This window comes from Pseudorca crassidens, chromosome 1 (genome assembly GCF_039906515.1).
Source record: "Pseudorca crassidens isolate mPseCra1 chromosome 1, mPseCra1.hap1, whole genome shotgun sequence".
In the NCBI taxonomy this organism is placed as follows: domain Eukaryota; kingdom Metazoa; phylum Chordata; class Mammalia; order Artiodactyla; family Delphinidae; genus Pseudorca; species Pseudorca crassidens.
Genome location: NC_090296.1, coordinates 179493905 through 179509333, shown reverse-complemented (window position 1 = coordinate 179509333; position 15429 = coordinate 179493905).

The window sequence follows — 15429 nt, the reverse complement described above, 5'->3', positions numbered from 1 at the left end:
AGATTCTATATATAAGTGATATCATACACTATTTGTCTTTCTCTGTCTGACTTATTTCACTTAGCAAAATTCCCTTCAAGGCCATCCATGTTGTTGCAAATGGCAAATTTTCATTCTTTTTAATGGCTGAGTAGTATTCCAGTGTGTGTGTGTGTGTGTGTGTGTGTGTGTGTGTGTGTGTGTGTGTGTATATGTATACCACATCTTGTTTATCCATTCATCTGTTTATGGACACTTAGGTTGCTTCCGTATCTTGGCAGTTGTAAATAATGCTGCTGTGAACGTTGGGGTGCCCGTATCTTTTCAAATTAGCAGTTTTGTGTTTTTGGATATATACCCAGGCGTAGGAATTGCTGGGTCATATGGTAGTACTTTTTTTTATTACTACATACTGGTGGACGGCTACTTCCTAGTGGTATTAGACACTTAAGCCCCTTTTTGCTTTCCTTCCTAGGGGAAAATTTTGTTTGGTGGTGTGTTTCTATTCAAGTTCATTTTCTGAAGGGTCTTCCCAAGTGGTTCCAATTCCAGGGCTCCTTAAGTCATGGAACCATAAATTATGTGTGAATGGTTACCACAAGACTTTGATATTTTTTCTTTTTTAAATAATATACATTTTATTGATATAATCGACATATAACATTGTGTTAGTTTTAGGTATACAGCATAATTCTTTGATACATGTATTAATTGCAAAATGATCACCACAATAAGTTTAGTTAACCCCTAACACTACACATAGTTACAAATATTTTTTTCTTGGGGTGAAAACTTTTAAGATTTACTCTCTCAATAACTGTCAAATATACAATACAGTGTTGTTAACTACAGTCACCATGCTGTACATTACATCCCCAGGACTTATTTATTTATAACTGAAGATTATACCTTTTGACCACCTTCACCCATTTTGCCCACTCCTCTACCTATGGCCATTGGCAACCACCATTTCTGTATCTGTGAGTTCTATTTCTGTATCTGTGAGTTGAGTTCTATTTCTGTATCTGTGAGTTCAGTTTTTGATTTTTAGATTCCAGATACAAGTGAGATCATACAGCATTTGTCTTTCTGTGACTTGTTGAGCAACAATAAAACAGTAAAACAGCCAGTTATTTTACTAGCAAAATGGTTTACTCAGGAAGAGCAAAGAATTGCAATTTGGGACATGCAATCTATAGTGAACCACAGGCAAGTTCAGATAACAAAGGAGAGGAACCTTCTTTTATAGAGGAGAAGGGGGAGTTGGAAGGGGCTGTTATCAACAAGGAGTCCATTGGAGGAAACTGAAAGTTTTAAGTGTAGTGGCTTTTTACTGGCTGAATTGTGACAGTCTATTATTGGCTGGCCTGCTACCAGGCAAGGAGAAATTCTTCCTCCCTTCTGCTGTGTAGTAAAGTAGTAACCTTCCTCCTGTGGGAGATGAAAATGTACCTCTCTTCCTGTTGGATCTGCAATTGACATTGAGTGGTAGAGTGTGAGAGCTCCCCCTTCTGGTCCCTAGCTCTATTTTATTTTATTTTACATTTTATTTTTTCGGCTGCCTTGGGTCTTCGTTGCTGCATGCCGGCTTTGTCTAGTTGCAGTGAGCGGGGGTTACTCTTCATTGCGGTGTGGGCTTCTCATTGCAGTGACTTTTCTTGTTGCGGAGCACGGGCCCTAGGCGCGTGGGCTTCAGTAGCTCTGGTGCGCAAGCTCAGTAGTTGCGGCCTGTGGGCCCTAGAGCGCTGGCTCAGTAGTTGTGGCGCACGACTTAGTTCCTCCGCGGCATATGGGATCCTCCTGGACCAGGGATCAAACCCGTATCCCCTGCATTGGCAGGCGGATTTTTAACCACTGCGCCACCAGGGAAGCCCCCCTGACCCCATTTTAAATGAGGTTTCTGTTTATCAGTTTTCACAGAAACCCCATTTTAAATGAGGTTTCTGTTAATCAGTTTTCACAGACTTATTTCACTTAGCATAATGCCCTCAAGGTCCATCCGTGTTGTCACAATGGCAGGCCTTTTTTATGACCGTGTAATATTCCATTTTATATTTATCATATTTTTCTTTGTCCATTCATCCATCAGTGGACCCTCAGGTTGTTTTTATGTTTTTGCTATTGTCAATAATGCTACAATGAACGTGAGGGTGAAGATGTGTTTTACAGATAGTGATTTTGTTTCTTTTGAATAAATACCCAGAAGGGGATTGCTGGATCATATGGTAGTTCTATTTTTAATTTTTTAAGGACCCTTCATGCTGTATTCCATAGTGGCTGCACCAATTTATATTCCTGCCAACAATGTACAAGTGTTCACTTTTCTCTGCATCCTCATGGACACTTGTAATATCTTGTCTTTTTGTTAATAGCCATTTTAACAGTTATGAGGTGATACTTCATTGTGCTTTTGATTTGCATTTACCTGATAATTAGTGATGTTGAGCACCTTTCCATGTACCTTTTGGCCATTTGTATGTCTTTTTTGGAAAAATGTCTATTCTGATCCTCTGCCCATTTTTAATAGGATTGTTTTTCTTTCTATTGAGTTCTATGAATTATTTATATGTTGTAGGAATCACTTTGAGTCTATAGATTGCTTTGGGTAGTTGGACATTGCAGTAATATTAATTCTTCTAATCCAAGAGCACAGAATAGCTATTTGTTTGTGTCTCCTTTAGTGTCTTTCATCAATGTTTTATAGTTTTCAGCATACAGGTCTTTCACCTCCTTGGCTAAATTTATTCCTAGGGATTTAATTCTTTTTGATGCAATTATAAATGGGATTATTTTCTTAATTTCTCTTTCTGATTTTTGTTCAAGTAATTCAAGGGATTGTTGCATATTGATTTTATATCCTGCAACTGTACTGATTTTTTAATTAGTTCTAACAGTTTTTTTGAGGGATTTTTAGTGTTTCCTATATACAATATCATGTCATCTGCAAATAAAGACAGTTCTACTTCTTCCTTTCTAATCTGGATAAGTTTTATTTATTTTTTCTTGCCTAATATATCTGGCTAGGAATTCCAGTACTATGTTGAATAAAAATGGTGATAATGGGCATCCTTGTCTTGTTCCTGATCTTACAGGAAGAGCTTTCTGTTTTTCACCATTGAGTATGATGTTAGTTGTGGGCTTGTCATATGTGGCCTTTATTATGTTGAGGTACATTCCCTCTATACTCACTTTGTTGAGAGTTTTTAATCATGAATGAACCTTAAATTTTGTCAAATGCATTTTCTGCATCTATTGAGATGTTCATATGATTTTTATCCTTCATTTTGTTAACGTGGTTTATTATATTTATTGATTTTCAGAAGTTGAACCATCCTTGCATTCCTGGAATAAATGCCACTTTATCATGGCATATGATCCTCTTAATGTATTGTTGAATTCAGTTTGCTAATGTTTTGTTGAAGAATTTTGCATCTACGTTTACAGGAATATTGGCTTATAATTTTCTTTTCTTGTAGTGTTCTTGTCTGGTTCTGGTATCAACGTAATTATGGTCTCATGAAATGAGTTTGGAAAATTCCCTTATCTTCTGTTTTTCGGAAGAGTTTGAGAAGGGCTGGTATTAATTCTTCTTTAAATATTTGGTAGAATTCACTCATGAAGCCAAGTGGTCCTGGACTTTTCCTTGTTGGAGATTTTTCATGACCAATCAATCTCTTAACTAGGAATTGATCTGTTCAGATTTTCTATTTCTTTAAGATTCATTCTTGATAGGTTGTATGTTTATAGGAATTTGTCCATATCTGCTAGGTTATCAGATTTTTTCGCATGTCATTGTTCATAGTAGTCTCTCATGCTCCTTTGTTTTTGTATCTCATCCTTGTAACGTCCCTCCTTCCTTTATAATTTTATTTCACTCCTCTGTTTTTCTTGATTAGTCTAGCTAAAGATTTGTTTATTTTGCTTACATTTTCAAAAAACAGCTTTTTACTTTATTTATTTACTTATTTTTAGTTTCTGTTTCATTTGTTTCCATTCTGATCTTTATTGCCTACCTTATAATAACTTTGGGCTTGGTATGTTCTTATTTTTCTAGTTCCTTATTGGGTTGTTTATTTGATATCATTCTTTTTTCTTGATGCATTTATAGTTATAAACTTCCCTCTGAGAACTTCTTTTGCTACATCCCATAAGTTTTGGTATGTTGTGTTTCCATTTTTATTTGTCTCAAGATGTTTCTGATTTCTCTTTGGATTTCTTGTTTGACCCATTGGTTGTTCATTTGCATGTTGTTTAATCTCCACATATTTGTGAGTTTTCCAGTTTTCTTCTTGTAATTGACTTGTAGTTTCACACCACAGTGGTAAGAAAAGATGCTTGATATGATTTCAAAGTTTATTAAGACTTTCTCATGGCTTGACATGTGCTCTAATCTGGAGAATGTTCTGTGAGCAGTTGAGAAGAATGTGTATTCTGATGCTGTTTGATGGAATGTTCTGTAAATGTCTCTTAAGTCTATCTGGTCTAGGGTGTCATTTAAGTCCAATGTTTCCTTATAGATTTTCTGTCTGGGTGATGTATCCATTGATGAGAATGGGGTATTGAAGTCCTCTACTATTATTGTATTGCTGTCTATTTCTCCCTTTAGGTCTGTTAATATTTGTTTTATAAATTTAAGAGCTCCTTGATATTTTTAAAAAATGCCTTTGGATTCCTTAACATGAATCAAACAATCAGAATATACTTGGTTCACTGGAATGTATGTAAACACGATATGTTTCCTGCCCTTAACAATATCACAGGTCTAACCAAAAAGACAATGTGGAACCACAGGAAAATTGAAATTTTTGAAAGGCTCACGTAGGGTAGGATATCTGTTTTGGCAAAGTGTTTTTGAAGGATATTGCCATTCATTCCAGAACCAAGTTGAGACTTGTCTTCTCTGGCCTTCTTTACTAGGTGGTGTTCATTCCTTTTGTTGTTGGTTGCTAATACCTATTGTTTAGCTGCTGAGCTACAAAACCCATCATGGCAGTCATGCCAAAAGGTGAGTTTCTTTTGCCTGGCTTTCAGGAAGTTAGCAGAAAAGTAAGGTAAGACACGCTGGAGGAAAACAGGAGCAAAAAGCACTGACGCAGAGGCCGCTTCCACTTAGTAAAGGCCCCATATGTAAGATTGCAACCCAGAGATAGAGCAGTGGTGTTCTCTACTTGGGCATCCTGAAATAATCCCAGAACTGGGTGTTATAGTGATTTCCTTCCATCTCTTCTGTTTTTAACTCAAATGGACAAGATGAAACTGTTTCCTGAGGCAATATCAAAACAGCTTTCCTCATGTCACAGAAATTTCCAGAAGTTTGAGACTTAGAATTGGAATCCGCAGTGGGGGCAGTGGTATCAGAGCCCACCGCAGGAGTACAGGGAAGAGGCTGGCATCCCATCAGCCTCCACTTTCATCCTTGATCACATACCACACTTGTTTAGTTGTAGAACAAGTGACTCTAAATCGGAGGGAAATTCCACACACTATTAGATTATGCAGTGATTCATTCAGTATCTGTTGAGAGCTGACAATATGGCCACCACTTTGCAGAGTGCAGTGATATGGTAGGGACTGAGACACCAGGTTTCCTATCCTCATGTCATTTATGGTCCAGCAGTGTCTGGAGAAATACCTCATTTGTAAAGAGGCAGAAACTTGGTTTTGGTGAATTTGACTATCAGAAAGGGAGACAGTGCCCTTTGGCTTTTACTGCCCTTCTGTTTTCTGTATCTGAGGTTTTGCATCAATTTGTCCTCCTAGGACTCCAACTTAGACCAGTTGTTTAGTGCATGGGGCCAAGAATCCAGCAGTAGTCTACAAATTGACTGCAATACCCATTTTTTTGGTGGGTGAAGTAGTATAATCCACTGAATCCCTAGAGTTTTGATTCTGCTCTGGCATCTGTGAGTGCTCTATGAACCGCAAATTAGAAAAAAGTAGAAAAAAAAATTAAAATCCCAATGAGGTGGTTCAAGTGTCTGGGTGGTCTGGGTTACATGTGTTCCAAATTCTGTTCTGAGCTATTTCACTGACTTACCGACATTGAGGCACTGTGTCTTATGTCAACCTGGCCATTGTAAACCAAGGGTCCTTGTCAAACATGCGGTAAACATTCTACGGCAGAATCATGATAACTCCCTAAGAGGAATCATGGTATCTCCTTAGTGTCCATCACTAACTGAGAAGAAAGAATATGAGGTTTAAATGCTGGCTCTAGCATTTACTAGCTGTATGACCATGAGAACTTGGGCAAGTTAATATAACCTCTCTGAACTATTGCTTTAGTTCATTATCAGTAAAATGGGGCTAATAATATTTACCTTGTAGTGTTGTAGTGGTTAAATGATAAAGTCCCTGGTAGAGTGTCGACATGTACTGTGGGCAGGTGGTGGCTGCCCCACGAATGGTAGCTGTGAATGAGTTAACGGTTAGTGTTTTAGCGCAGTGAGGAGTCAGAGAGAAAGGGGACAAAGGGGAGACTTCATATTATTATGGGATGTGAAGGAATTCCTGATAAGGCATGATGAATGGGACACATTTCTGAAGGAAGCCATTGAATCTCTTTCTCACTAGACTCTTTAAAATAGGACACTCCATCTCTTGAAAGAGTTCACTATAGGGTGGATTACTTCCTGAGGTGCACTTTGGGTTCTGGGAAATGTCTGTTAGCAGAGGAATTGCTATTGAAATTCACCCATGGACCCAGACCCTGACCCTTTCTCATAAGCTCATCCCTAATAATGGCCCTACCTTCCAGGTTGGTGATAGACCAGCTCACTGGCCTTTGGCAGTTTTGTTTTCAAGTTTGATGGAAACAGAGCTAGTATTGAAGCAGCAATTATAGTTCCTTTATAAACAACCCAGATTGTCATGGAAACTGAAGGCAAAATGACAAAACTCCAAGGTTGGGGTGTATCCTTTGTTAAGTGCTTATGAAGGTATGTGAAAGGAACAGAAAGTTCAGGCCTGGAAAAATGACGGATCTATCTAAGAGGAGGAGATGAAAGAATAGGGAACAACACTCTTGAGGAGGCCCCACACAGTACTGTTGAAATCGTGGCTCTGTGGAAGCATTTGATTAGAGAGTTTCAGTTACATTACCTCTCAGATTCATGCTGGGGTAAAAAAAAATCTTGTGTTACATTGACTACTATATGATTAAACTGAGAATCTCTGGGGAGGAAATCAAAATGGTCAGCATACATGCTTCCTGGCTAGATTTTAAATCCCTTAAAAAAAAATTACCTGTCGTTTCCTCAAGGATTAAATAAGAAGGTAGAGCGTTTCCTAAGTTTCAGTGAATTCAAACATTTTAGATTTTTTTCTGTCTCTATATAAAGAAGACATATCCCAGGTATTCAATGCTAAGTGTAGACTCCATAGCGTTATGAAACATAAAGTACTCTTATTCGTTAAAGTCTCCTTCAAAGCTTAAACATGTATCAGAGCACAAAATTAAACCTCTGTTTAAAAAGTATATCTTTGTTCAAAATGTTCCTTATAAAGACTCCAGGCCTTTTAGAACGAATATCTGTAGAATTCTCCTACTGAATCAGTTTGTAAGAGCTGTAGGTTTTTAAGGCTTGACAAGGAAAGTACTATTGTAAATAATTTCAAGCCACACCTAGTTATCAGTGCCTAGTTAGAAAACTGGTGGGAAAGTGACCATTTAATTCTTCTTTATGAGTAAAGGAAAAAAAGATATGTCAGGATGAGGGGTGATGTTTTGGTGCTATTATGATATTTCCAGGGACTAGTGATGGCCCAAATTCTGTTTTGTGACTCACTCCTTTTCTGCAAAGAGTTCTTGACCTGACAGTGAGACTCAAGGCACAAAAACTAAATGCGAAACAAAATACAGGACTCTTTATATCCGAAGATAACTAATACTAGAAAAAGGCCACTCAAACGGAATTCACTTAAAGTGAGGACCAAAATTTCATAGTAGACAATGTAAAACAGGTTTGACAGGTATGATTTTTGATAAATAAAAGGCAAATTTAGAAAAATTAGTTTATTTTGTTTCATGATCAACAAAATGATCTTATAATGACAATTGTGCACTAAATCATTTGCTCAACCAAAAATAAATGGAGTGTTGATTTGAAGGATGTGATAGACTGTGACTTTAGTGGCCCTCAATGAACCAAGCTTCTTTTTATTTGTATCCCTGTGAGTCCCCTCACACATTGATTCTGGGCTTGGCCGTGTGACTAACTTTGACCAATAGAACATTAGCAAAAGTGATGCAAGTGAAAGACTGGTTAGTCCTTGCACAGTGGACCTTGTCTTCTTAGAATGCTTCATTTTGTAAACCTTCCACCATGCTGTGAGAAAGCATAAGCAACCATGTAGAGAAGCCTCCCTGGAGGAGAATCAAGGCCTCTAGCCAAGTCCAACTGGGCTCCCAGCCTGTAGCAAGTACCAATTTCCAGCCATGTATGTGAGTCCATTTTAGATCTTATAGGCATCTAACTCCAAGCCTACAACATGTGAAGCCTAATAACCTCCTGGTCAACCCACAGAGTTGTAAGAAGTCATAATAAATTGTGAGAAGCCATTAAATTTGGGGTGGTGTGTTATGTAGCAATAGATAGCTAAAACAGAAACTATTGCCTCAAAGTGGGGTCCTGCCACCGCATGTGGCATTGATTTTGAGTCTGGTGGAAGAATGGAGAAATTTGCAGAAATGACGAAGAGACTGTTAGTGGAGACTGAAGGGAAGTGAGGAGCACCCTACTAGAAGCTGAAGGAAAGAGAACCCGAGTTATGTATTGGTAGAACAATTAGCAAAACTATTTGCCTGTGGAAATATGTGAAATAAATAGAAAGGGTAGCTTATGAACTTGGGATCTGGCTGAGGGGAGTTCTGGACAGTGTGTTGAAAGTGAAATCTGGCTCTTTTTAGATGCCTATGGTAAAGTCCAGGAAGAGCCAGTTGAAGCAAAGAAGGAACTGTTTAGATTTCAAGCAGAATTTAGAAGAACTAAAAAGGCACTAGAACTTGTGGGTTTGATAATAAAATTGCTTCCATCCTTAGTCTCTCCAAGTAAAAAATGGCCTTGGTTTGAGGATGAAATACAGGGTACTATTAGTAAAATATGACCTCCGGGTCAATGTCTCTGTTAAGGCGTCAGAAAGATTTAAGGACTACCTCAATGATCCTCTCAGCTAGACAAGAAGACTTCTAAGAATCTTAAAAGTACCATGTGAAGCAGAAGAGCTACCAGATCATCCAATAGCACTGTGAGAAATGTTACATTGTTATTGTTTTAAATCTTTAAATGTATGGGTGGTTTGTTAGGCAACAATAGATAAGCCAAACAGTGAGCTAATGATTTTTAGAGGCACTTGTATAATGGTAGGATAAAATATCTTTGACTTCACATTTGACTTTTGATGTAATCAGAAAAAGGGCTATTTTTGCAAAAATATTCAAAAATTTTATTTAATTTTTCCACGTGCTTTGTATCTTTTATGTCATCATCTTTGTTTATTTTCTCTTCTTCAATTGTTAACTGGTCAAATTATCCCCATTTATTATTATTATTTTTAAAAATAAATTTATTTAATTTATTTTTGTTTTTGGCTGAGGTGGGTCTTCATTGCTGAGCGCTGGCTTTCTCTGGTTGTGGTGAGCGGGGGCTACTCTTCATTGTGGTGCACGGGCTTCTCATTGTGGGGGTTCTCTTGTTGCGGAGCACGGGCTCTAGGCGTGCAGGCTTCAGTAGTTGTGGCTCACGGGCTCTAGAGCGCAGGCTCAGTAGTTGTGGCGCACAGGCTTAGTTGCTCTGCAGCATGTGGGACCTTCCCGGACCAGAGATTGAACCCGTGTCCCCTGCATTGGCAGGCGGATTCTCAACCACTCTGCCACCAGGGAAGCCTCCCCGTTTATTATTGGCTTGACATATATTTCAAGCAGTTTTGCAATATTGCTTTCATCAACTTCATGAAATCCTGCATCTTTTGTAATATTTACAAGTTCTCTTCACTTCTTCTATATTTGAATTTATTATCTGCTATAATGCTGGTAGGATGGATACTAATGTCTTGAAAGAAAGGGTCTTTGGTTGGACATTAATTTTATAAGTTGTCAGTTTATTAATGAATAGGTTTGCTTTAAGAAGACTTTGCTTCTCTTAAATAACCCAGACAATGGATTCTCATATAATGAGAGGCCCCCTGTACCACTCTATTTATAGCTGAACAGGCCCTAGTACCAGACAGTGCTTGACTCTGTGGTGAAACTCAGTTGAAGCATGTGATTTCGGCTCACAGTCTAAGAGGATCGTCTGCGTTTTATCCTGAATCTAAATCTTGGCACAAGCCACTCAGATATAACTTCGGGGAGGGAGAAAACTAGAAAGAAGTCTGGATCCCCTGGCCCATTTTAGCATGCCATAGAGGTGGAAGAGGTGGAGAAAAGAAATGAATGCTCTGAGAAGACAGCTTCTGCATAGTCTACAGGAGGAGGCTGATGAGAGAGGTCTGCCCACCTGTGTTGTCCTTAAAGGCACCATGAACCTGCTCACTGGCAGATGTGACCTGATGAATGTCCTGGGCTCTCACCAATAAAGTTAGGAAATCCTCATCTCTTGTGAGAGGTTGGAGGAAGGAGGGGGTAGGGAAATAGAAAAGCAGGAAGAGAGGCCCGGAGATTCCCATCCCTCTACAGTGTCCATCTTACTGGAGAGAATCTACCCATTAGGTGATGGGAGGTTGGAAAGTCGCAAAGCAGAGAAGGGAGGTAGGTGTTATACTCTGAGAGCAGATCACTCTCTTAATTTTCCCCCGTGGAAAGGAGATAAGAGAGCTGAGTAAAGGAAGCCACACTTCTGGGCAGAATTGCTTTAGCCACAGACTGATAGAAGCTGGTCACAGGAATGAGCTCTCATGCAAGTTGAAGTTCAGAACCTATTGCTGAAAAAAGCTGTAAGATTTTTTTAAAGCCAATTTCCCCCAAAGTGTGTTACTAGAAGTAGAAGGGAGTTGACTCCAAGGCAGGATTGAAGTGGAGTGAGAAGCTCTTGAGCGAAGATCTGGAGATTCGTGCAAGATTAAGCTGAGATTGAGAAGAAGAGAAAGATAGAAGGGAACCTATTGTACTTGGAATTGGTTTCTTTAAAAAAACGATTTCAGAAGAGTTATCTGCTTCTGTTGCTAAGTGTTAAGCTTAGCTATTCCCACAAAGAACTCATTTTTGTAAATAATGAGTAAACATTTAGAGCCATATTATATTATAGCTATAATCCACCCCCAAAGCCCACAGTTTTTAGTTCGAACACAAAAATTAAATACATGATAAGGGAACATTTAAATCGAATAAATAGTTTTAGTGTTGGATTATCTTTCAGCTGAAGTTGTACATTTATAGACACAGAACATATATACTCATTCATTCATGTAACTCAGTAGTGCCGGCTCACTGCTAGTCACTACACGTAGTGCTCACATTATTAACACAGGTTTGGAAAACTTATTTTTAAAGGCTATAACGTATAAAGTGGGGTTACTGGCAGTAAGTCCTAATATTTTTAAATGGAACAAAATCAGTAATGGAAAATTTGGAAAAAGCAGATATTCTTCTGCAAAGTACTTTACCTTAAGGGTAGAAGTTGCTGAAATACTGATCACATTATGCCTTTGCAATGAGAGCACAGATAGAAAGGTTAATAAATGCAGAATGCAAGTGAAAAAAATCACTTAGGGAAAAAAAAGACTCTAATTGTGATGCCTTTGGGGTTTTGCTATAAATGAATCCGTTGGACTTCTTCCTGATGCCAAAAAAAGGGCTGCAATCTAGTTTTATGTATGTTTCAGAGCCATATGTATTCACCCTTTTAATGCAGTGCTTTCACAGTAAACATAAGAATACCTGAAATCCAAACTTTCTATGCATTTCTCAGTGGTCATCACAATGTCCCACCAAGCCAAAATCCTATGAGACCCTTCCTCTGGAATAAAAGCCTGTTTCTCCAGCAAGCTTTTCAACAGGATTTGAACTCTTCTATGCAGCTGGCAAAAACATAGAACCAGCAAATTGAAAACACCCAGTGGTTTATATGTTTGGGTCTAAATAAAATTTCCCATGCATGCTATTCTATCAGTTTTATACATTCCTGGAGCAGGAACTGATAAGCTGAGCTAACTAACAGGCAAGTGCCGAGAGGTGAAAATTGGTCCAGGACGCATAGTTTGTGAATTTACAGTCTGTTGAGTGGGCCCAGCTGTGTGTCTTCTCTTCAGCAGGAGGGCTCTTCCCTTTTAAGAACTTTGTTCCACTCCACCCACCATGGTTTCTACCACCTCCCCACGAGACTTCACTTCCTATGGGAAAGAACCACATCTCAGGGAAAGTCAGAGCGGCTTTAGGATAATCACACAGATACCCTCTCTCCACTCCTCTTCCTCAACTGTGGCTTATTGGTTTCATTTCCTTCCAAGGACACTGATGTGAAAGGAAATGATGTGAAGGAAATGATGTGACACTAATGTCAATGAAACCCACCTTGCTCTCAGTCTGAGGGTTGGTTACACTCTGAAATAGAAAGGGGAACTTGGCTTCTCAGAGGCTTATCTGAGACCCAGAGTGCTGAATTTTAACCTGGTCAGTTACTTGGACATTTAAATGAAGTTGTTTCAGAGGATGTTGAACGAGGTTTTCAAGCCATTCTTTCCCAGGTAAAGGCTATGTCTTCAAAGGCAAGCCTTTCTCTCCCCAGCTTATCAATGGCACCAACTTGACTTTTGGTGGATGTACCCCCCAAGAGGGACGGGGTCTCTGTTTTATTCACTGCTGTATCCCCAGGGCCTAGAGTAGTGCCTGACACATGGTAGTTGAAACGTAAATGTTGAAAGTTATCTGTTGAAACGCACGTGTCGACTGATGATATTAGAGTGTCAAGATGCTCAATCCATGCCTCGTATTTCCGTTTAGCATCTAAAAACTTACACAAAAGGATGTTGGGAATTTGGTTTGATGTACTTAAAATTACAACAGGAATCCTTACAGCCTCAGCTCAATTACTTGAAAAATCAACTTCTCTCTCTGTTTCTGTTTTGCCAACTGTGAAAAGGGGTCTGGCCAAGTCTTCATTGTGACAGTGGAGTGAGGAAGTAAGCATGGTTCTTAAAACCTAACAGAGAGCCATGCATTCCTACGGGGTGCTTGTCAACCCCAAACTTAGCTCATTCTTTTTCTGAATGCAGATGCATAAAATGGCATAGATTAAGATGTCTGTCAAGAGTTAAGCCTCCTTATTTTTATCTTCTCTTAATAGAATTGTCATGGATTCAGCACTGAAAGGGTCATTTAGGCTAAATATTAGTCCTCAAATTGGATGAATTGGAACTATCAATATTATAGACAATACTTACATGTCCTAAACCTGCCTCCTGAAAATGTACTCTGCATGAATGTGGGGAAGAATAATGTATGTCGCATCTCAGCATCCCATAACATTCCTTTTATAGAACAAGATTCCCACAGAGTTTTAACACACAAAGTTGTCTCTTAAGAAGAAGGCCCTATTTGGGAGTCAGGGGACACCCGGCAGGGATTCCTGACCCCAAGCCCCATTCCCAGCACCCCCAGCTCCTGTAGTTATGTGATCCCAGGCAAGGCTTTTAACCCCTTGGGACTCCAGCTTCTTTATCTATGAAATAACATTGGCTTCCTGCCTTCCAAGGGAACCAGAAGGAAGAATGAGTTAATATTTACATAGCACATTGACAGCCTCCAAGAAAGACACCGTACAACTGGGAAATATGATATAATGGGAAGAACGTCCTTTATTTTTAACTTGTTGGTCTCTGGTCAGCCTTTCTGGGCCTATTCCATGTGTACAATATTAAAATAACAGGTAAAAGTGAAAGAACGTTCTGAACCTAATTCAGGTAGGATGGCTCTGAATTGTAGCTGCTGGAGTCTTTGTTCATTTGTTAACTTTAGGGAGTCCAGGGACTCAGCTAGTGGTTATTTCCCCAGTTGCTGAAGGTGTCATTGGAATAGACATAGTTGACAAGGGGCAGAATCCCCACATTTGGTCTCTGACCCATGGGTGATGGCAACTATGGTAGGAAGGGCTAAGTAGACGCCCCTAGGGTTTCCATTCATATCAAGCGAGTAAATCAGAAACAGTACTGCATCCCTGGGAGGAGTGCAAAAATTAATGTTACCATCAAAGACTTGAAAGAAATCTGGGTGATGATATGTAGTGTAGGCCCTGACAGTTTTTTGTTTGTTTGTTTGTTTAGTTTTCGTAGTGCAAGTGCCTGATTTAAGCTTTGATTGCCAAGGCATCCTCTTCAAAGTCAGCTATCTTGAATAAACACAGTGCCAGCCGCAAGACTAGATAAAAAGCCAGGCTGTCCCTACTCCAACCCAGCAGCTCCTTTGTTAGAGATCTTGGTTGATTTCGATAACGGACCATCTAGGCTCCTGGTTTTCCTCTTCTTGTGCTTTAGGTTCCTGCTCTTACATTTTATTTATTTATTTTGAATTTTATTTTACTTATTTTTTTATACAGCAGGTTCTTATTAGTCCTGCTCTTACATTTTAAACTCACCAATAAATAGTGAGCCTGCAAAATCCTAGGCAGCCCACCCTCAACCCCAATAAAAGCAGAACTCCAGGGACTTCCTGGTGGTCCAGTGGGTAAGACTCCACGCTCCCAGTGCAGGGGGCCCAGGTTCCATCCCTGGTCAGGGAACTAGATCGTACATGCTGCAACTAAAGATTCACATGCCAAAACTAAAAAAAACAAAAAATCCCGCATGCCGCAGCGAAGACCCCATGTGCCACAACCAAGACCTGGCACAGCTAGCTAAATAAATAGATAAATATAAATAGATAGATAGTTAGATAACAGAACATCAGGCCTGTGCTCTCTCTCTCTACCTGTGACTTTGCTGTATGACCCTATGTGTACCATGTAATTGCTAGGACTTGAAAGTAATAAAATTTTCTTTTTTTTTTCAGTTTCCTATTAGTTATTGCTGAGGGTATCTTACAATTATAAGAACCACAAGGGCCGGTCCAGCCACAATATTAGTTATCTATAGGCTGAAAGCTGCACAAAACATGACACTTATCACATCTCCATTGAACTCACCAGTCTGACCTGTGCAAAAGTCACACTGATCTTGAAGAATGAGTGATGCCTACTATAAACTTAATGAAGTGGTGACTAAAACTCCACCTGCTGCCCCAGATGTAGTATCTTTCTGGGAGCAAATTGACATGTTCTTGAGCACTTGCTTTGCAGCTACTGACCTGGTGTATGCCCTTTTCTCTATACCAAGTTGTAAAGGCCACCAGAAACAGTTTGCTTTTACTCGTCAGGGCTAACAGTGCACTTTCACAGTCTTGCCTCCGGGCTATGCCAATTCTACTTTCTGTCATATTATTCTGGACAGATCTTGATTATCTTGACATTCCACAAAACATCA